The following is a 23,960-nucleotide window of genomic DNA, read 5'->3' on the forward strand; positions in this document are numbered from 1 at the left end:
TGGAACTGAAACTTTACTCTTGCTTGCTTGCTCGTTGCATATCTACAGTAACCCATCACACATCATAAAGTGGGACAGATAAAAACTAATACATATAACTTTGAATAAACCTATTATACAAGCACATGAACACATATACACTTTGTTAGCTTATTTTTTTCCCCTATGAATTTGGAGAAGAACATTGCTACTTTCTTAATGGCGATAGCAAATATGTTGCCCTGCCGCTTAAGTTACACCCATGCATTATGCATAAACTATAACAGTTTTGTCACTGCATGCTAAACCACTGTCAGTGAAAGTAAAGAAAATATGCAAATCCTTCATGTGAGGCTCACTCTACAAACTGACAGTCTGGTGATAGCACTGCACTTTTACTACTAGTTTAATAACATTAAGAAAATGCTGAGTCGGTTTTACTTCATCTGATGTCAGTGTTGTAATAGATGTAATCTCATTTTCAGACTATAGAGTTAGAACGCTATCCCATGGCATTATGTATGAACATCTACTGTACGTTTTCTTCCATCTTTACAGTGGTGAAAACACATGTATCATCACTGTGTGAATGCTTTTATGCATGCAGTAATAGAGTATCCGTGTTAGACAGACAATGAGACGATTATTGTGTGCAGTTATGTCACCATCTACTCAGTAACACTACTACTTCATTACTAATGTACCACCCGTGTAAGCAGTTTTCATGCTTGTTTCTTACTCACACTCTATGTGTTGCTAGCTAAAGGCTTCTTTTCTTGTGCACTTTAAACCATTTTGTATAATCTAATTGTACCACTGGTTAACAAAATCAAATAGTGGCTCATACTGTAGGTAGTCCTTGTGTTCCATGTTAAATGCTATAGCTGGCAGTGGTGCTGTATACTCTGCTGTCTGGTGTTCAGACAGTCATGGTTCCCTTCCCCCTCTCCAGACAGTCCCTCATTATGGGGGATGGGCTGGTTTCGCAGCAGTAGTCAGCCAAGGGCCCTCCAGCATCGCTGACTATAGCTATATGTAAGTCTATCTGCCGCCAATCTCAATATGTCTATACATGTAGGTGGTTGTGGGCAATCTATGCATGAAATCAAACAATATCACCACAACAGGCCGGGGTCAATTCTTGATACGCACTTGACGTGTAGTTCAAGCTCTGGAAACAAATCGCACAATGAAACTCAATAATCAATGCCACACGCTTGATTTACACTCAAGAAGTGAAATATAGTTGATCTATAACGCGTACAAGGCTGTACCTTAGCGAGAACATATGTGCATTATGTAACATAAAATGCACCAGAGTTAAATGGAATGCCTAATTTACGTACTTAACCAAAAAAAAAAAAGATGTATCCTTGTCAACCTTGACTGTAGCCACTGAAATGTGACAATTGTTTGTATGCAAAAACACAATCGCATCAGACACACATAAATTTGTCTATATAATCATTATATACTGGTAACTGCATGCATGTGTAGGAAGATGTATTGCTGTCTGTAGCAATAGGAAATAAAGTGAATGTGCAGTAGAGCATCAAAACATAACTGATTTTATGAGGCTCCTATAATTAAGCCCTGGCAGCTTCACAGCAGATATGCAGATTTGTGCTTTTTTATCTGCACTTAATTGGCTGTGCATAATAACCCAGTGTTCCACCTGCCAAACATATATACAGTTTTGTCCCACAACAGCACCGCAACTGTCTTCAATGGTTTGTACCCTGTCATGCAAGTAGATCTACACATTTTGATGCACGTTTGCTCGCCTCTCTGTGTATCGCTATGGGCTGTTGAGGGTGCTGTCTCATGCCTGGGATGTGTAGAGGCAACAGTAAGCTACAGAGCAAAGCAGACTGGGGCAAAGCTGATGGACGGCTGGAGCCAGTGGCCCATGCAAACCCAGCAGGGAGTCGAGGAGAGAGGGGTGGGGGAGGTCACTGTGGTGGGATAAGAGCTCTCTGGCAGCGCGCTGTTTGCATCTGCAGCTCGTCCCTTGGGACATGGATGGTGTACAATTGGTGGGATGAATCCACAGTATGTCACTATTTTAAGGTTTGGCACTGGCACCCTGCAGCCAGAATACCTCCATACATGCACACATTGCTTCTGAAATATCAGTAGCAGCAATATCCTCTTTTGGCTTTTCCACAATCATTCATATTACGCAATCTATCCATCAGATACAGTACAGTTGTTTTACTCAACTTACATCATTATATCAGCATTAGTGTGTCATGTTTTAGAACGAAATTCACCAAAACGTCTTAGTCAAAGAACTTTAATACAGCTGGAAAAAAGAAGCTTTTTGTGCATGTAGTGGAGGCAATTCAGCACCAAGTGGAGGGTGTTTTGAGCTCATGAGAAAGAAACAGGACTCATGCACAGATTATACAAAACATAGCTTTGTTAATTCTATTTTCTCTGAAATAGTGTCTGTTTTAATTAAAATATTGTTTTCCTTTTTTTAAAGTTTATCTTATGTAAGTAAACTAAGTTCTATTTGTATTTCTTTGTGCCACTAAGTGCTTGCAGACAGACCGTCGCCTAGGATGACATTGAACAGCATCATGAAGAAGTTCAATAGTCCCAATATAACCGTATCATTTATCGGAAAAACACAAACTAACAAGAAATTTGCATTATCCACTTTTTTTTTTTTTTTTTTTAAAGCAATGCATCAGGTTAAATGTTCAAAAACTGAACTATAGAGATATAATTTACCCTTTTTTTTTTCTTTTTCTAAAATTGGGTCCATTTTGAAGTATTGTGATTTTTGAGCCCTTGTTTTATTAGGAACAGCAAGAATATAAGCCGTTGCGTCAGACAGAGAGAGAGGTCGACCGCAACATATCGCAAATACCGACTAAAAAGGTCGATATCTCTGGAACTGAAAGTGATAGAGATTTTTCTGCATTTGAGCAGGCCTATTATTTGCACTCAGACACTGCTCTTGAGAATGAAGTGGCAGATGACTTTGAAACCACTGCTCTTGATTTTAGTGGGTATGTAAGGCATGTTTTTAAATTGGTTGTCCTTAGCAAATCACTCTTGATCAAGGAAATAAAAGGCCATAAGTTACATCACCAAACTGTCTATCTCTGCAGTGTAGTCTTTTTGATTTAACAGTTTCATAACATCAGCACCACGGTTAGAGCTCATGCTTCACAGCAAGAAGGTCCTTTTGTCTTTAGGATATGGTTTTCTACAGATGCTCCATTTCCCCTCGCACTTAAAACACGTACAATAGCGTACACTGGGGAAAAGATGAATGAGAAAGTGAATTCGGGACAATGGTTGAATATTAGGCCATGGTTACAATCCGGCATGATGTTTTTATTAGAAAGAAAGAAAGAAATCTGACACCTTTTCTGAAGCTATCCAAATGATTTATCAGGACTGGACACTGGCACAAAGACAACAATGGCTTTTGGATGATTATTAGAGGGATTGTGTGCAACTGGAGGAGGATGATTATTATCGAAATCCCTCATTTCTATAATTTGCTTTACAGAGTACACAGCGCCCACTGGAAACTATTTTTATTCCACACCTACAGTCTTCTACAGAGAAGGATACAAATTAGCTTATCCAACTTTGACAATACTTTACCTTATCTAATTAAAGCCGCCAGAAAATGTTCTTGCTCTTAAACAACATTTTGGAAAAGAAATATTTCCTATGCTGTGTTGTGAACTTAAAGACTTTATTCACAGCGTCTTGCAAAAATGTTGTGAAGACTTGACTTTGTAAGTTGTTAAAAGACTGCAGTAGATAAAAAGTGCCATCCCAGTTTACATGGAGGTCAATGGTCTATACTGATTTGTTGACACATCTTGCAGCGGAGTGGTGCCAGAGTTGACACTCTCACATTGCAACAAGAGGGTCCTGGGTTTGATTCCTGGCCACGCCCTTTAGTGATAAATTTGAAGTTCTTCCCGTGTCTGTGGTTTATCCCATAAAACATATTTTGGGCTCCCCTAAAAGAGATTATGAATTTCAGTGGGACTTTCATATAGTGAAATAAAAACAACAAACTAACAATATACACATATAATTGTAATTCTATGAATGTGTGAAAGTGTTAACCTGTGATTAATTTCTAATTACATCTTCAAAAAAAAGATTAACCACGTAGTTGCTAAGTTAGCAACTTGCTAATTATATGAATTATACAATAATTAACATAATTATTGTATATGAATTATTGTATAATTCGTATACAATAATTAATTGTATATGAGTTATTGGGGCGATGGTGGCACAGTTGGTAGAGCGGATTGTCTTGTGATCAGAAGGTCGTGGGTTTGAATCCCAGCTCCCACAAATGCACACTGTCATTGTGTCCTTGGGCAAGACACTTCCAGTGTCTGCGTGCATTGGTGTATGAATGAGAGTCTATTTACCATTTATTATTTAAAACTGATTGTATTGTTAATAATCTGTATCTGTTCAGCTCAGGAAGGACTTGTTTGAATCTAAAGTCAATGTAATGTAGACCTTATAATTTATTGTTACATACATGTATATTGAATTGAATATGGGGTAGGCACATATAAGCTTTATTGATTCAGCCTACTCCATTTTCAGCATCAACAATTGTATATACATTTTGACAGACAAAAATGAATGTAAAATTGCTCAAATAAATGTAACTAAAACTAAATGAATAAAAACTAAAGCAGAAATGGCATACATTATATACAAACAGATGAGGAAAAGATTATATAATGCAATGAAACAAAAAACAATGCATGTGATCTATTTCAAAGGGGTAGATTTTTGCAGAGTTAAAACAGTCTTACTGTATTATTACTCAGTCTCCGTTGCTTTCATTCAACAGATGTGAAGAGTTGCCCATCAGTCTTTGTCTTTGCCAGCCACCACTCACCATTGTCCAGAGTCCAGTGCACCTGCAGCCTTAAAAAGAAAAGATTTGAAGCTAAACGGTCAAACACTCCCCAATAAAATCCAAACGAATGTTCACGCAACAATTCCCCAGCAGCAGCAGAGTGAATACAACAGACAAGCCTGCACTTAATTTAAAAACCTAAGCCTCTCAAGTGAAGTCGATCATACACTATACAGCAATTTATGTAAGAAGCCATTAATTCAATTATAGTCACATCACATAAGTGAGACTGGAGTGTTTTAATTACTCTCATTGTGTGCAAATGAAGCCTCTCATAGACTCCTGCTCGCTGTCATTATTTGTATTTACTGTGTGCATTAAAACAAAAGAGGGCTCTGCCTTTGTTCGGTGCTGCAGCCAGACACAATGGAGACAGCAGCCATGCGTGCTCCAAAGTTCAGCCTGTAGGTTTAGCCTATTGAATTATTGATAAACACGAGCAAAATAAGTGAAATAACATATGACAAAGTTTCTATAGTGCTTTAAATAGATGGCCTAACGCAATATGAGCTTATTATGGAGTGTGCAAGAGTGGCTAGGGAAAAGCAGGCTTCCATTCAAAGGTTACCCAGAGTTCATATTTGTATAAACACATCTTACTTGCCACTTGACCACGCTTATCTGCATATATGCAAATCTCCCAGATTGTTAGGTGCAGAGTTGTAAAGACTTTGGGGAGGGCGGGACTCCGTGGCGAGCGAAATGAACTAGGCGCGGCCAAACACAGCCCCATCCATCTATCACACGTGTAGACAAAGGGGGGACTCCACAACACAAAGCTAGATGTGCCCTCTCTCAAACTTTTTCCCCTGCCCCTCCGTCACGCGCCACCGACACGGCCACGACGCGACCCCGAGCCTCAGGTGAGTATACCACCGCCCCGAGATGCCGGCCGCGCGCTTTCATCACGCTCGCGGAGGTCCTGGAGTCATTTTTTTGCAACTCAAAAGTTTAGCGCCTGCTGCTGCTACTTGGTGCGTCAGCGCGCAAACTTGGGAGCACAAAGCAGGGAAAGGAGCGGTCCCCCCCCTCCTCTTTCCTTTGTCTCACGCGGGGCGCTTTGAGGAAGACAAGTTGACGGGGATGCTCTTTACATCTCCAAACCGCGCAATAACGCACAACAACTTCTTGCTGTACGGGATTTACGCGTCTTTGTTTGGCTTTATCGGACGTCACACGGAGTTGCTGCGGCTTTTTTGTCCCCTGGTGATGTTGCGACGCGCTGGCTGCCTGTCAGGAGAAGTTGGCGGAGTGCAGTGCTCCTCATTTTTTACGCACGCTGGTCAAAGACAAAGTGGCTGCGAGAAGTTTGGTATAAGTTTAAAAATCCGTTTGTCTCGCCGTCGCGCTCGTAATTGAGTTGTGTTTCTGTCACGCAAAGTTGCCAATGCACTGTGGGAATTCAGAACAATGCGATCAGGTGTAAAGTATCATAAACAAAACGCGAGCGCTAATGGAGAGTTGTCGTGCACAGGAATAACGCATGAATAGAAGCTAAACGAACTTATCTTTGTCAGGTGTTAATTTCTACGTTTAAAGGCGTCAAATAGGTTGTTTGTCGCTAATTAGAAGCTGAGCAACAGGTATAAGTCGCAGCTCCTCTTTGTTACAGTACAGCTTCTTTGTTCTCAGCCCATACAAAGAAACTCCGCAGAAAGCCAAGTTATTCTGTCATATAACCTATTTTTAAGTTTGTCTTTTGCTACAATATGTCATTCACTTGTTTGGAATTTTCTGCATAGAGTGTGAATAACGAATTCCTTTCAATTTTAAACTTCTAAGCACATGGGACTTTGAGCATCTCTTCATAACAGATGATAGTAAATGGGTTCGGTTTAAAACTGGTCTATTGTTATTGTTGTTGTTTTTTAATTACAATTTGAAGTATGCCTCGTTTTACTTCGAGCCAGTGTTTTATAATAATAAGTTTATAAGTTTCAAAGTCAAGTGAAGGAGTGGCCAACTTGTTTGAATTTGCTGCATTCCATTGTACAGTAACTCGCCCAAACTTTTCAGTGTACAACACAAACTCTGTGTAGTATTTGTTGTTCATGTTAATATTATATTGTTGATTACTATAACTACTTACACAAAATAACTTTTGAACCAAAGTCACTTGAGACATGCCTTTTCAATTCTTAACAAAGGACATCTATTTATGTATTCGTTCATGAATTGTATTTCAAATAAGTAATGTTTCTGACTTTTTGGTGTTTGTTTTCTACTTTCTGTCCTCAGGTGGGATTGCAACACCAGATTAACAGCTCACCAAATTTGCACTGGAAAGGAATAAAAAAAATAATAACCCCAAAATCTCCACAAGTCTTGCAGCGGGTGTAGCCAGTCACCTATCAAGCAGTTTTAACTCGAAGCTCTGCGGATTAAGACACAGTGGCCTGGTTTCGTTTTTTCTTTTTTTTCTTTTTTTGGGCAAGGTGAAGACTCATCTCTGAAGGATTTAAAGTGGAGCAGCAGAACAGAAGTGCTGCGCAGGATGAGTTTAAGGCACTCTTGGAAATCTCGAACTCGTGGAGCCACTGTGCGGATTATAAAGATCTCCAGGCACTTACAACTCCACTGCATAAAAGCAGGATATCCTTGACTCTTCTTCCACATGGTAGGTACAGAAAGTCACTCCACACAAAATCCGCACTAAATTATTATAAATGGTGTAAACTGGGATAACTCGGTGTGTCAATGCAACTGACCAGTGACAATGCTTATGGCGTCTATAGGAGTAGGAACTAATCATTAAACTTTACAAATAGCTCCAACCTTTTTGTTAATATTACTTCTTACAACGTTTTCCTGTAATTATTGTTGAGGTGAAGGAACAGAACATTTCTATACAATTGAACAGTGTTGATGATTTACTTCAACCTCTTACTCCCCACCTTAATCTAAAAGTTCCTCGACTGGAGTTTACAGCTTATAGGCCGGGATAACGCCTCATTTGAAAGCTAAGACCTACAAAACTCTTGAAAAAGAGAAAGAAAGTCTTGAAACAATTTTGTCGTGTTTTCCTAGTGTTTTACTGCGTTTTCATCACTTTTTTGTTGTGTTCTTGTCGCTCTTTTGTCGCTTAATTTTGTCTATTTTCTGGCCTTTTCATCACTTTTTAGTCATGGTTTTGTCGGTTGTTTATGGTGTTGTTGCTTTTGCCACTTTTTTGTTGCATTTTCATCTTCGTTTCAACGCTATTTTGACTTTTTTTTCTCAAGAAGCTTTTAGATTTGGGTAAAGCCAAACTGGAGAAAATGTGCTCGGTTCAGGAGGAGGTTAAGAGGTCAATGTTGTGGGCAAACATTTGGATGGCGACTACAAACAACTGAAGCACTTTTCCTCAAAGCTCGGACTTATTCTTGTGACTTGCCTTAATAAAAGCCATTTTGATTCAACACAACTGGACAAGAGAGACCAAGGAGTGTTTTTTATTTTATTTTATATAATGAATAGGCATTTGATCAGAATTTCTATCCTTGTCCTTTATTGGATTGACTTAAGTCCATATTCTACTCCGTTACTCCACTCTTTTAGTGTAGTAGGCCCAAAATTCCGAGGAGCAGCAGCAGCAGCCTGTAGTTTTGTGGGTGCACTATATAATCACTTGTGCCGTATGCTCCCCCTCCTTTGGCTCCTCAGTGCAGCGTAAGTAGAAACACTTACCTGACAAAAATCCCTCCCTCCCCGGGTTGCTTCAGTTTGCATCATTCTCTGCTGCAGGACATAGACAGATTTACTACTTAGTGCAACCGCATGAGTGCTATCTATAAATAAGAGAAGACATGTTAATATTGAGAGGATTTTTGCATGAGCGTTTTAGTTTTGAGACCGGTGTGCGATATCAGGGATCATGTCATATTTGTCGACCAGAGCTGGAGTGAGATTATTTCACAGAGAAGCTTCAGAACGGGGTGGTTGTTGAAAGGCTTTACAGGCAGTATGTCCAAAAGTTCAAAAGAAGAGACATGAGTACTGTTGCACGTCAAAAAAAGAAATCATTGAAGTGTGAGTTACAGTAGTGGTAAAGCAGTCTTTGCAAGAAGTACTCATATCTTGAATACAGATTTTTGATACTTCCTCCACACCTGTGTCTCAGTGCAACTTGTTAAGAGCTGTGCGCCTCTGTGCAGTGCCCAGGGACCCTTCTCCGTATCCTGAGCTAAGTTCATGCCATGGTCAGGAGTAGTTGAGGAGGATTAGCTTGTGCACACATGGTTTGGGTTGATTGGATATGTGGTACAACAAGGCCTTTGCATTTTTTATACAGTGTATGATATGACACATGTAAGAATATCATGGGGGGGGGGGAATGTAGAAGGGTTTTCTAAGCTTGTCAGGGATTTTCTATTGTCATGGATGTTTTTGGTTTCATTGAGTTGAGTAGGGCTGGGTAATTAATCAAAATGTGGTCGAAATTCGCAATCTCTACTTTGGTCAATCTCATTGATGGTCATGGGACTTTATCATCATCAGGTTTACAGCCATTGTTGTTGTTTTTTGGCAGAACCCAATGGGAGACTTGTGTGTGTTAACTGATACTGGAGGAAAGCATTTGTTTTTGTTTAAGCTAGGGCTGGGCAATTTACCGAAATTTAATCAAAGTCGCAATCTCTACAGTGGTCAATCTCAAAAATCGTCATAGGACTTTATAATCGACAGGTTTACAGACATTTCTTTGGCACAAACAGCGCCTAGTTTTGGAGTTCGGACGAGACAATGGAGGACTTATGTACGTTAAATTAAACCGGAGGAAAGCCTTTGCATTTGTTTGAGCTGAGGTTTGAATAAAAGCTGTATCTAATTTTATGCATCAGAAAGATGCATTTAATTTATTATGAAAAGATACAGTCGAATCGAAAATCGAGATCAATCAATATGGGGAAAATAACTGTGATTATTTTTTTTCCAAAATCGGCCAGCCCTAGCTTAAGATGAGGTTTGTATAAAAGGTGTGACTTAAGTTCATGAATCAACTGTATTTATTTGATATGAAAAAATAAAATAAAATCGAAAATTGGGACTGATCAACATGAGTATAACACAAATTGTGATCATTTTTTTTTTTTGCCACACCGTCCAACCCTAGAGTCAAGGACCAATCACCTTTTTCCCTCAGAGGCTTCTTCTTGGACTCAGACTGGTCAATTAGACTACAAGTGTGAGTAGAAGCCTCTGGAAAAGAGGTGAAATGTCCTCAAATTAATTAACCCGGTCCAGTTTAGGATACTTGAATATCTCCACTCGGACTTTATAAGTTGTTTGGAATATCAGTGAGCTGACCCTTGAACTAATTTAACTCAAACTATTTAATAATTCAGCTGTGTCTTTTTATATGGCTGTTTCATTATTAATTCACTGCACTGCACTGATGTTATGAAAGGGAGTGTGAGTGGGCTCTTCTCACTCACTGTTTACTGCTGCTAATCAATGATGTCATTGAGAGCCAATAAGAGGCGGCAGTGGGAGCGGCCACCTACACTGGCCCCGCCCCCCTGAGTACTCCGTGCATGGGAGCGCACATGGTCGTTGCCGCATCACATTTTCAAACACGCCGTGGCTGCTGCCTCCGTCTCCGCAGCACAGAGGACCAGGTCAATGGGAATGTGAGGCAGCGCTTTTGCGGCCACTATTTATCTACTGTTTATGCAATTATCATTTGTATAAAGGCAAACACGCTAAAAGTAAACACGGATGACATTTTCTTTGTTTACGTCCACGATTAAACACAGTCCATTAAGCGTGAGATTTAAAGGGTGTGTGTGCAAGCGACACCAACAGGGCAATAACCCTCTTTTAGTCTCATCTAGATGCTCCCTTTTATAAATCATGCACGGCGTGTGTTTTATGATGTTTATGTACTGAAATAAAGCAGGTGAAATAAAGCTTGGCACCCCGCGAGCTGTAGAGAAAGAGCTGATGCCGTGCTGCTGCTTATGAAACATGCTCGGGGTCGCAGCCTGGAAATGACAGGATCAGCCGGGATGTGGGTCAGTGTGAGGAGGGACACTGATGCAGGTGGCACACATGTAGGTCACTGGAGAATATGGCTGCTGCTGCTGCTGCTGATGCTGCTGGTGAGTCATGCTCTTACAGGAAGTGCAGAGCAGGGAACAGGAGAGGAGGGGTGTGTCTCATCACCGCAGGGAACCAGGGGATTTGGTCTTATGCTGCAGTGGGTTAGAGAGTTACGGCGAAAGAAATGCTGTTTTCAAAATGCACTTGAGTCTTGATGTGTGTATTTTATCGGTAATGCTCACGAAACATCTAATAGTAATACTAGTATACTGCCTCCTCTATGTTGGCGAGATGTAAGCATGCAACACAGAATATACACAATGCCTATGAAAGCCAGTGTTGCAGCTATGTCAGTATAAACTTGAAAACCGAACCATCATCTTTACCGTAATTGCCGCTGCGCTTGTTTCCTTGAGCTCTCAAATATGCAATATAATTCCTAATACCCCGCTGTGTAAAGATAATTGACGTGACTTATCAGTAATTCTCCACACACTGCAGTTTTTTTTTTTTTCTAACAGATGTCATTTTTGTCCAGGCTGCATGGGGACAGAGATGTTTTTATATTGACATCCCAACGGGGGCCGTAATCCTCTGATTCACAAGGGTTTCTGATCACAGCAGTGAGGCGTTCCATCGGCAATCAAAGTCCCAGTGTCCTCTACTGCTGCGTTTTTTATATTAAAAGTCAATGAATATTTCTTTCGGAGCATATGCACAAGTAAATCACCAATCTTTCATCGGCTTCCGCTATTTCTCTGGGGTAAAGATTTATCCGCTGCTCCAAAGGACAGTTTGATAACAGCGAGCATAAGACTCTATTGACATTTCCAATATTGCTGCTTTGCGAGAATGGCACCATACGCTAAGCAAATCTCAGTAAATAGGTCTGTTCACTGGAGGAATTTGGCATTAGCCACAGGAAAAGTTTTAACGACCAAGGCGGCTTTGGCAAGTGGCCACACAATCTGCCATATGTGTAAAGTCGGAAGCTGGTTATCACACATTAATACAGTAAAAACATAGCTCTCTTCATTATTTTCCATTGATGTTTCTTGGCTTGTTTTCTTGGCCCTGCACTGCTACTGGATACAGCTGTACAATTGTAACGCCTGTCATGTCCTTGAGCTTGTGTGAGCCGACCAGAATACCACATTAAGCCTATATAACCAGTGACTAGTACAAGTCTAATTCACTCAGGCGTCCCGTGCACTGCCTCAGGAAAGCTATCAGGTTTAGTTTTAGTACTCATTGCATGCAGCCCCTGGGCATTGCACTTCGCGGCCCCTCCTAGAAACCACTTTGGTACATTAATGTTTTCCTTGGCCGTATTTTCTGGTTCACGAAACAAAATGATGGAAATAGCAGGAACGAGAAGGGTTAAGGTATTCGGTATTTATAGAATCACAGAGAAACGACATATCAAGTGAACGGGGAGAGGTTAGGTTTTATATCATGCCATGAATACCAGATCATTTGGATTTCATTGGCCACAACAGGTCTCATAAGACTCAAAGATGACTTAAGTAGAGAAGACTTGTATGTTTTTAAGGTGGATTCTCACTTTTGGGAGTGTTAAATCGATTGTCTTCATGCCTCTTGAGAGCATGAAGAATAACCTCAAAAACGGCCTTTCTCTACACAGCACACTGAGGGTTAGCACTGGCTTGAGTGGAAATACCGTTACTGTCGGAAGGTTTAAAGGAATAGGCCACCGTTTTTACATACTAAGATATGTTCTTACCTCACTTTAGACGTGTTAATATATCCCCGTCTGGTCTTTGTCCGTGCGCTCTGCCACGCAAACGGAGCACATACGCAGCCTCTCCCACATGTCACATAGCTCCGAAAAAGCTCACGATAGAAGCTACCAAGCTCTTCCACGTGTTCCCTATTTAAATAAAGTTACGTGAAGTGTTTTCATGCGAAGTATATTTACACAGAAATGTAACGTGTCGATTTTATAAGCAAATAAAAAGGGGGACTATATTGTGAGGCGTAATGATACGAGGAGTAAAACGTCCGCGCAGTAACTCCTAAAGACTTCCCCCCGCTCACTTCCGTCAATAACCTTTAGGAGTTACTGCGCGGACGTTTTGCTCCTCGTATCATTACGCCTCACAATATAGTCCCCCTCTTTATTTGCTTATAAAATCGACATGTTACATTTCTGTGTAAATATACTTTGCATGAAAACACTTCACGTAACTTTATTTAAATAGGGAACACGTGGAAGAGCTTGGTAGCTTCTATCGTGAGCTTTTTCGGAGCTATGTGACATGTGGGAGAGGCTGCGTATGTGCTCCGTTTGCGTGACAGAGCGCACGGACAAAGACCAGACGGGGATATATTAACACGTCTAAAGTGAGGTAAGAACATATTTTAGTATGTAAAAACGGTGGCCTATTCCTTTAAGGTTTGACCTGGAATCATAATGTTGTTGTGCCATTGGGCAAGACACGTCACCCTCTTGGCCTAAAGTGAGCGAATGAGTCTGTTTTTCCATGGCAGCTGTGACCTAGTGTGCAGAAGGAATGAATTATGCAATATACATTTCTCTATGTGTCTTTAAAGTGCATTTGACACCTTAGACACAATTTGTGCAGTAGTTAACACAATTATATTTAAGATGTTGCTAAAGATTGTACCCAGCTTTCTTTAGTTTGGCCATTTTTGTGATGTTTATAGTTTCACTTCCTTATTGGAAACCGACAGGAAGTGACATAGAGGAGGGTAAACAATTTTAATCTGTGCCAACAATGTTAAGTCAATGGGAAATGAGTCAAACTGCTCTCGACCTTTACCTTTATCTGTCACTTCCTGTCAGCAGCATAAAAATTAAAATAGAAAGAATAACTTCTCTGCCCAACATTTCTTCAGTAGAATTGCTGCTTCACTGAAATAAAAATGATTATTATGTGACTGATGTTATCCTTCTAAATATCTCTCTATCTCTCTATCTCTCTATCTCTCTATCTCTCTATCTATCTATCTATCTATCTATCTATCTATCTATCTATCTATCTATCTATCTATCTATCTATCTATCTATCTATCTATCTCTCTATCTATCTCTCTATCTCTCTATCTATCTCTCTATCTATCTCTCTATCTATCTATCTATCTATCTATCTATCTATCTATCTATCTATCCATCCATCCATCCATCCATCCATCCATCCATCCATCCATCCATCCATCCATCCATCCATCCATCCATCCATCCATCCATCCATCCATCCATCCATCCATCCATCCATCCATCCATCCATCCATATACCAGCTAATTCTAGTACTATGTGTAAGATCTGTGTGAGTGAAACACCACCCTAATCATAATCCTAACTCCTGACCCTAACCCTAGCCCAAATCTTAAAGTTTAGTTTAGTTTATTTATTTGACAGTGACATGTATAGGAGCATTAATCAGCATATGAAAAGATGCTTTGTACCAGACTTTAGCTCTTGGAGCTAATTTGCATCTGCAGTCCCCGAGACAAACAAAGCTTCTTGAAAACGCGTCAAAATAGCGCCAAAAAGGAGACGAAAACGAGGATGAAAATGTAACAAAAAAGCTTCAAAAAAGCTTCAAAAATGCAACAAAAAAGCGTTGAAAATGCAGCAAAAGCAAATCTATATTCCATTTCCCTGCAGTTAAAGGCCAATACCTTATTAATTTTACCCATCTAGCCCCATTACAGTATTTTGCAGCGTCTGTGTACTTTGGTGTATGAATGAGAGTGTAAATGGGTGAGTGGTTCCTTGCTGTGAAGCGCTTTGAGTGCCTAAGGTTGGTGGAAAAGCTACCATTTATTATTCTGAACATTTCTGAGTCACTCCCGCAAAGAACATATAGGAATAAGTTTGGGCCACAACTAGCAATTTAAGATGAACTGATTCCATGTTTCCATTTTTATTAGAAAAAGGGACAAATTAGTACAGAGCCTTTAGTCCTGCATGTCATAAAAGGAAGGAGCATGCTGTTAAACTGTTAAACAATTGACGAGTAAAACCACAGGACGACCATTGCTAACCGTGACAACAGCTACAGGCCATTCTCTGGTCATCCTCCTCCAAAGTATCACAGCTTGCTTCAACCGCTCAGTGTCTGTAGCCCAAGATAAGTTAACATGCACTGCTGGCATGCTAATACATACCAGCCAGAAGAGGGAAATAAATAATTTCTTTTTATGAGTGCACACAAGGCATCGAGAGTGAGGGGGAGAGTTCTGAGCCCGTATTGAGATGAAACACAGAAAGAGGCGAGGTAAAATGAAAGGCAGGAGAGAGGGAAGGCAAGCAATTGAGACACAATGGAGGAAAAAAAAAAGACATAAAATCATTCTCTGTTCACTTAATGGTGTTTCTGCTGCCGAGAAAACTGTAAAACTCATCTTATCCTGGCTGTGATCGAGTTTCCTCAAAACGAAGGCCTCGAGTTTGTTCTTTTTTAACAAGACAGATACCTGATAGCTTTCCCCATATCTCCAATACTGATAGTGCCCGGGAACAACACCACACACAGCTTTGGCAACTAATGGCTGCTTGGATTTATGTTATTACTTCAGAATGGAGGCTATTGAATCAGCCAATATATGACCTTTAAAGGATTTCCCCTCTTATAATATCAGAATCATGTAAAGAGAAATAGCAGCACTTAACCTGGAAAAATGGCGTAATAAGAGTGTCTAAAAACTGAAATCGGTCTGAGTTGCTTTTGCCGCAGAGTGGGAACATTATCGAGACAATACATCAGACAGCGGTTTTAAAGGGATCCTAAGGACAGAGCTAAATGAATGTGTTCAAATGGTAATATCTTGCAGTGTGTGATCATTTCTCCGAGCTGTCGTCATGCCTTTCTCCCAGTAAATCCACACAATAACATGTCAGATCAGGTAATGCGGCGCACATGCAGGTAAATGGATGTGGTGGATAAGAGGTAAGAAACTGCAGCTATAAGTCCCCCCCAGATCCTGTCCCAGACTCAGGTAAAAGGCCTCTGCAGCCTGGAACAGCTTTGGCTTTTAGCTGTCTGTGTATTACAGGTCAACTTATTACCTCCATAAATGCACAGCGTGTCGCTGTCTGGGGATGGCCTGATAATCCCTCTAAAGACTGGGGTTTTATGGAAGCTAAAGCTGCTTCTCACACAAACACACACAGCCCCTATAGCCATTCCTCAGCCCAGAGCAGGGCTATGCCTGATTATAGATGTGTCTGATAGACGGGCAAACATGTGTGGATCCTGGATTTGATCACAGACAAATCTGTTATTGTCTGCTGTATTAGGAGATTAGAAAAACAGATTTTAGTGACACAAATGTTCACCCTGGTGTCATTAGAGGATAAAACATTAGCCCAGACTCACAGTGTCGTGATGTGGCACTGATTAATACAACCAGGACTTCAATAGCTGGAGCAGAGTAAAGTTTGGAGACTTTACTAGCTGAACTGTGACACTCTCCGTGCTTTTTCTGTTAACCGTAGATACACCACAAACCGGTGTCTTGATTGTGCCACTCTTTAATCTGGATAAACAGATGTGCGCACAAGGTGCTGGTGAATTCATAAGCAAATCTCTGCACAGCAGGGGTGCTGATCGCTGTGATGACTGAGTAAGGTCAAGAGGGCTTAGTTTAACCAATCATCGACTCGTATAGTGTGTGCAGAGATTTTTTTTTTTGCAAGAAACTTTGCTGGAGAACAGTGTTTTGAGCCTTGAGCTTACCTTGTGAGCCAGACTACAAATTACACACGGCATCAAAGAAACATGTGAGAACTTCTCCACAGAACTAAAAATGCAAGGTCAGCGCTTGTTGTAATCTTGTGTAAAAAAGAATGCTCTGAGTTGTTCCCAAACGTGTCTGGTTTCTCAAGGTTAAAACTAGACTGAAGAGAAGTCTTGGGGGGAAAGTAGTGAGCTCTTGGCTGTGCTGTCCTTTGGCCTTAGGTTGTGGGGCTCTTTAGTTTTTAGCAAGCTTTGGAAAGTACACAACTTATTTTCCTGCACAAACATATGGTATTGCAAGTAATTCTGGGTGAATCCAAAACGTATCACTGTAGTTGAAAAGGTTTAAGCTTAAAGGTGAACTATGCAACATTTTATGTGAAAAAAGAAGAAAAAAAAACTTGATATTTGTGCATATTTGACCTTTTAGTGACTCAGTGGCATTATGGGTGCAGCGTGGCCCCTTTGCTTTCCCTCACAGTGGCCTCTAAGATGCTCCAGAATCAACCGTTTTAGCGGTTCGTACCAGAAACTGACCAGAAACCCCAAAACAATTGATTCTGGAGCATCATAGAGGCCACTGTTTGGGAAAGCAAAGGTGCCATGCTGCACCCATAACGCCACTGAGTCACTAAAAGGTCAAATATGTACAAATATAAAAAAAAATATTCACATGAAAAGTTACATAGTGCACCTTTAAGTCATATTTTCAGATTGTCAAGGGTAGCTTATTTTTTTTCTCTAAATAACAAGCGGATGTAGTGTGATCTTATCAATTTCCTTAAACCATGAGATTAGCCTTAGTGTAGAATCTACTATGTCTGATATTCTATAACTTATCTACTGTCTTTTCTATCTGGACAAAAGTGTAGTGTTCTTTCTTCTGAAGAAGGCCGGCAGCTAAAGCATGTAAAGGAAAACGCCACAAATTCATTTACAGTCTTTTCACATGGCTATAGAGTTCATTCTTTTAGTGTTATGATTGTATGTCTCTTCTCAGATGTTGATAAAAATGGAAGGAATTGGGAAAAGAAAAACGTTTTGGAGAGGCAAGTATGAGCAGCATGTGTGTTGTCATTGCACCCTTATGGCAGCACTTTGCATCAGTTGTTTTGGCAGATTTTGTTTGGGCTAGTTTTCTTGTTAGATCTCACAAGAAAGCTAGACATGGGCAGACTTGCGATGCATTCCTTCGGCGTCTTCCTATAAACCACTTTTAGCCCTGGGAATTGTGATTTTCTCTCTGATGGTGTTATGCGATGATTCACGTTGCATTCGCTTCACTGTCTAACCTTAAATAAAAAACCTTCATCATGTCCATGTCTGGGAAAGTCGGCTCGAGATGATTCATGTGTAAAGTTGTGTTTCCTGGAGGCAGATTATGTCACGGATTGTGGATGCGTTTCCCGTCGGAGGATCGGCAGTGGCACTGTCTCCCACTTTGGCGCGTAGGCATAATCTGAGTGCCTGGAAATGGGATGAATAAGTAAATGACCCGCTTTCGGTCATGTAGGAGTAGCATGCTGGAAACCAATGGATTATTCTGCATTAAATACGGCATGTGCTTTAGAAATCAATGGCACAGTGCGGTAAATGTGATTGCTTTTAAAGGGTGCTGTTTCAGTGGGCAGCGTTTTTAAACTTTTTTGAAGGTTGATGTATTCCAAAATACGAACGTGCCACTTATTATTGTAACTTAATATCGTATTTGCAGTGCACTTCATTAATTCAGTGCCAAGCAAAGATTATAATCACCTTTCTGAAATTGGTTGGTTCACGTGTGGCCAATTTGCAGCACAGCATGCAGCAAATCAACACATAGCGCATGCATTCTGACACCTTTCGATCATGCTAATTTACATCATCTGTCGCAGGGTCATGCTAGTTCCTTCATTTGATCACTTGACACTTGACACTGACTGCTGAAATCTGGTAACATCTGACAAAAGGCAGTTTGAGGGTGGATGCTTTGAAGCTTCAGCTTTACCAAATTTGCTCCAATCCATTTCCTTACATGTTTTCATGTAACCCCTAACCCCCCGCCTGAACTGTGTGCATTTTCTCCAGATTGGCTTCAACCCAAATGTAAAAGCTTCTCGACTGGAGAGCAATTATGAGAGCTAAGGCCTTCAAAACCTACAACCTACATGTTTGGCTCTTTTTTGTCGTAATTTTGTTTTTATTGTCTTTTCTTTCTTTGTTTGTTGCCTTTTGTCACCTTTCTGTCACTTTTTGTGGCTTTTTTCCGTTTTCATTGCTTTTTTTATCATTTCTTTTTGTCGTGTTTTCATCTTGTTGCTCTTTTATCGCTTTTTTGTTTGTTTTTTGTTTCGTTTATATCCTTAATTTTTTTTTGCTATTTTGATGCTTTATTGCTGCTGCAGCTTTTAGATTTGGTTAAAGCCAAACAGGAAAATGTGCTTGGTTCAGGTGGGGATGAAGAGGTTAACTTTTATAGTCACAACTGAAACAGAAATGTGGGTGTTGACACTTAAAGGGACTATACGAAGTTTAAAATGTTAAGATTATGTATTTTCCTCCCCCTACATGTTCCAGCCATGTCCTAATGTGTAGAATGAACCCAGACCTTTTCACCACAACTGCCTCTACAATCCTGCACTGTCACTCAAAAAGGTGTTAATTCGGGTCCGAATTGATGTTATGCCCGAGCTTAATATAGAAACTGCAGTTACACGTAAGACCTGAGGTGGCAGGAGTGAGTCGTCATCTGTACTCTGTAGTTGATCCGTCTACGGACAACTCATGTATGACTCAGAACTTACACAGACAGTTAAACATTGCGGAACATATATGGAGGGAATGCGAGCAATTTTATTGTATAGCAACAGCATGGCTTCAGAAGCCAAATGAGTGTCATCTGTGCATTATTATTGTTTCATCTTCTGCTTGATGTTGATCTTAATACCCCCTTCTGGCTGTATGTTGCCTATCTGAAGCCTACAGTTGTAATGCCTTAGGACTGCTCACTGGAATAATTGAAAAAACGGAGGAATATGCATATAATTTTCTGAATCGCCACTGCTCTTTGAGCTTTTTATGAGCATTATAAAGGCTCCAAATGAAGGATAAAAGCTGACATATTTCTGTGAGGGTCTTTTCATATGGGGTCAGTGCATAATCTCTGGTGGGAATATGGCTGAATAAGACCAAGTCATGGCCCTCTTTCATTATTATGCATCTAATTACTATGCGTCAGCTGTTAGCCATTCTGCACAGCGCCGTCGCCAGCGCCGGTTCACAAGGTCAGCCTCATGCTACTTGTAAATGTCCTTGCTGAATAAAATTAGACTGTAATTCAAATGCTGCGTGGTACGTGTGTGTGTGGGTTGCCAAATAGCGCTTGGTGTTGGTCTGCAGCCCATGGCAATGGTCTGTATCTGAGGTGGGTTTCTCGGCCATCTATCATAATATCAAAATGGACACAAATTCAACTGAGACAAGGTCAAGGCTTAAGCTGTGAGGGAATCTGAGCAATCATGAGTCATGTTTTAAATTATGCATAGCCGTGCGAGGTCACTCTCTGATGCATGGACATACTCTGGCTCAGCCCCAGCATTATTTAGCTTCTCTCTGAATTCCATGACAAACAATGAACAACATTTGTGTTTCCCAGTTCTACCATTTCATCCCAAAATGTTTCGTTTAGGGACTACAAGCCATAGTAAAACCTCAGCATATTCCCATTTTGGAAAGGCAGAATCTACAATATTAGAAAAGAATTAATGTAAGTGACAAGTGGTTCCCAGGTGTTGTATAAGAAAGACCAGGAATACTTCCTGAGGCCTGTCTACAAAACATTATTCAGATTTGCAAGATCTCAAAGATATCGCCATTACTTGGGGTTTATGAAATATTCAGGCGATGTAACTCCTTTGAAAACAGAGTTTAATAATTGTCAGCATTTAAAGTACTTGTATTAAAATTCTTTGTGGCAATCTTGCCTGGAAATTAGCTGTTAAGAATATGCAAATCTTTGGACCTAATTATAAGAAAAAGCTCATTTGGTAAATCATTTTAACAAGACTCGGAGTAACTGGTGATGTTACACTTAGGCTCCTAACATCTTAAACAAGTCTAATTTGCTCACTTTCCAAACGAAAAGGGCCTTGTGTAAACACCTTAATAAGCCTAGAAGGAATTGGGCATGTTTGCTGGATACGTAATGGCTCATTAATATGACTCATTTACTCTCACTCCAAATTATTTGCATCTCCTTTCGCCGACCGCCCGGAGGAAACTGCCCTCGTTCCGCTCCAAATTTAATTTATGTGAATATTTTTACTATGTTAATCCCCGTACATCAGTCAGACTGGTTCTCAAATGTGCAAGCTAGATAATCCACCCCAAGCCCCCAGAGCATAAATATGTGCATGCGTGTGAGCCAATGCAGAGGTAGATAAAGCAAATCTGTGGACTGGAGTAAAAAGTATAGCATACTATCACATCTGAGTCTTTTCTTTTTACTCTCCTACCTTTACTACTGCTAATACTTTACAACTGATCTTTTCATATTACTGCTGGGATAGAAATTTACACATTATACCATAAAATGCTTCTACTTCCAGTGTACATTGTTGTCGCTACTTTCAAAATTAGTTCTGCTACTTCCCCTTCAGGTTGTTTTCACATTGAAAATTTGACTATCCTCATCACTACCTTTACTACTTCTGACGACTACGGCACTGTTACTCGTAATTACTGTAGTTAAAGGGCCTATACCTGACTTTTTGACTACAAACAATAAAAGAGGAAGCCACTGACTATAAAAAAATGTGTTGTGGTCCAAACCCATTCCTAACTCTCCTCACGTACAGCATTAGTCGCATCTCAATTCTTCACAGGGATGGGTTTATAGGCTCATTTCACAACTTCCAGGGTCACTCTTCAGGGTCATTGTCACTGAAATGCTCAAAAACCCACCAGAAAGATCAACAAATCGATACAAACGCTTTGGTAAAAAGATGCACCGTGTTCTCCCACAAATGTCTGCGTTAGGACAAAACAGATTTCATTCCATTACTAGAAAAAAAAAACATGTATAGGGCCTTTAAAGGAGTACTAAGTAACTTGTTTACTTTAATCAATCCTTTTCTGGGGGTAATACAAGTGTTAATGGGATGATTGGGGGGTCTTTCATCTCCCCCTGGTGTCTCTGGCTAGAAAACCACACTTACAATTTTGCTGCCACCGAGTCGGAGTCACCAATACACACTAATGGAATCCCAAAGAAGAAGCTGACAGGCTAACGGGCAAAGCTAACTGCGGGCTAGCGCCACTTAAACAGTATTTACATTTAAGTTTGAGTGAAAAAAATGATCTCCACTGTGTAATTGGATGTACAATATCCCTCTCTCCCTTTGTCTTTTCTGTCAGCGTAGTATTTACTCTCACGGACAATTAATGAGTAAAAAAAGCAACATGCCACAGCACCTGCAGTGGCGCTTATGTCCTCTAGGGGCATGAGTTACTCACTACTGCTTTGATTTGCAACAATTAAACAGTAGTCTAGCACTACTGTTCCCTATATTTACTCACTTACTACTGTTACAGTTTACACAAGCACCGAAGCCTTCTTTTTGAGTAAACACACGCATAAAGGTATCTAGATGACCCTCCTGTGGTGCAAATATTTGGCGTGCATGCCTGTTGTGCTGTTATTTGCATTCAGGTGGACGGCGGTGTGCTTAAGCAGCTCCTCAGCAAACGCTCCTAATGCCCTCCTCCGTGTTTTTCTAATGAGTCCTGCTGACACCGTGAACCGTGGCCACTCACATACTGATAAGGATGATAAAGGCACTCAGCCAGAAGTATACTCATAAATAGCTGTTTACTTTGCCCCTCTGTATTCTTTTGTTCCACGCTTTAAGTGCCTAACCCCCCCCCCCCCCTTCCCCTCCCCAAAATGCTGGCACTTTTATCTAGCGCTGACTACATTTTCTTGTCTCATCCTCTCACTCTTCACACTACTGTGAAAATGTTACCGGTAAGAGCCATTCCTCTCTCTGTATCGCTCTCTCTCTCTCTCCCCACTTCTTCAGTTCATCACCAGTTCACGCGGCGCTCGTCTGACAGGTATAAAGTTAGGAGTTATAATGCAAATTTGACAGTGACAGCAAGAAGGTGGCAGACTCCCATTTTTTCCCAAACATCTCTCCTCTAAAAAACTTCAGGAAGCAATTTGCGCGGGCTTCAAAAGACACATCCAGACGTTTTAGACAAGGCTTTATACTATTCTTACCTCAAAGGCTTGGAGGGGCTTTAGCCTGTTAATGTGCTGCTGCTTTGTGCTGACTCATATATCCCAAGAGTGTCTAAAAATACCTGTATTTTTTTAATAGCTTTTATTTATCAAATTTCTCCCACAGGTATGAGTTTTGCCGCTCTCCTAAGCCCCCATTACACACAGTGCCCATTAAATTACGATAAAAAGCGTATTCTCTCGAGATTTTCGCCATTCTCACACAAAGAAAAATCCCACAACTTTTCAAGGTAGGCTGTGTACACCCTGCAATGTTGGGGAAAAGATAATGATGATGACTTGTATGTGGCAGACAGGTGGAATATGAGGCCAAACTGGATACGGCTTATGATGCATTGGATGTGCATATATCAGGGGTAACTTTATGACCTCTGACAAGTGAGGGGAATAAGACAGATCGTCTCATCATTGTGCCATGCCTTAGTGGGTGGGATGTGGATAGCTGTTTCTGTCTTCAGAGTTGATGTGCTTAAAGTAGAAAAATGGCAAAGTGTACGGTTTTTGACGTGGGATAGATGACGGGGGCAGAGCGGCTCCGAATATGCAGCACCAGTGCTGTGTCTTCGGTCTGACCATTCATGATCCAAGGCTGCTGCGATTTCATCATGAGGCAATATTTCTTTCAGATGGTAATTCAGCTCGAAAGGGGTCAGCATTGTTTTAAATGATTGTCCATATAGTGCAGTGATAGACATGACCTTATGACTACCAAGAAACAGACGGTGTTATTCCTTTTCAATTTTCATTTTGTATTCCAGATCCTTATTACATTAAAAAACAGTTTTCTTAGGTTATAGGTTGCCTTATCTTTTACATTTATTTATTTATATTTCCTATGTAAATATCACAATTTCCACATGATTTTATGTTTTGGTTCACACCATTTATAGTGTCATTGACTTTTTCGCTTCAACAGTTACTCAGTACTCTCAGTACTCAAGTAACAAGTACTTTTTTACTTTTACTTGAGTAACATTATTTAAAAGTAACGTTCTCTAAATATTTTGGCGACTCAACCCACTTCTGCCC

At 40.4% G+C, this 23,960-nt stretch overlaps 1 long non-coding RNA gene across 2 annotated transcripts in view; it reads left to right on the top strand.

The window, feature by feature from the left end:
* Nucleotides 1-5,660: 5,660 nt before the first annotated feature.
* The window catches only part of LOC306967353, a 91,035-nt gene continuing 72,735 nt past the window's right edge, over nucleotides 5,661-23,960 (top strand). For both annotated transcript variants that reach the window (XR_013793181.1, XR_013793182.1), the window contains exons 1-2: nucleotides 5,661-5,769; nucleotides 7,145-7,523. This is a non-coding gene — a long non-coding RNA (uncharacterized lncRNA). The remainder of the gene's footprint in view (nucleotides 5,770-7,144; nucleotides 7,524-23,960) is intronic.

This window comes from Gobius niger (genome assembly GCF_951799975.1).
Source record: "Gobius niger genome assembly, chromosome: 8".
In the NCBI taxonomy this organism is placed as follows: domain Eukaryota; kingdom Metazoa; phylum Chordata; class Actinopteri; order Gobiiformes; family Gobiidae; genus Gobius; species Gobius niger.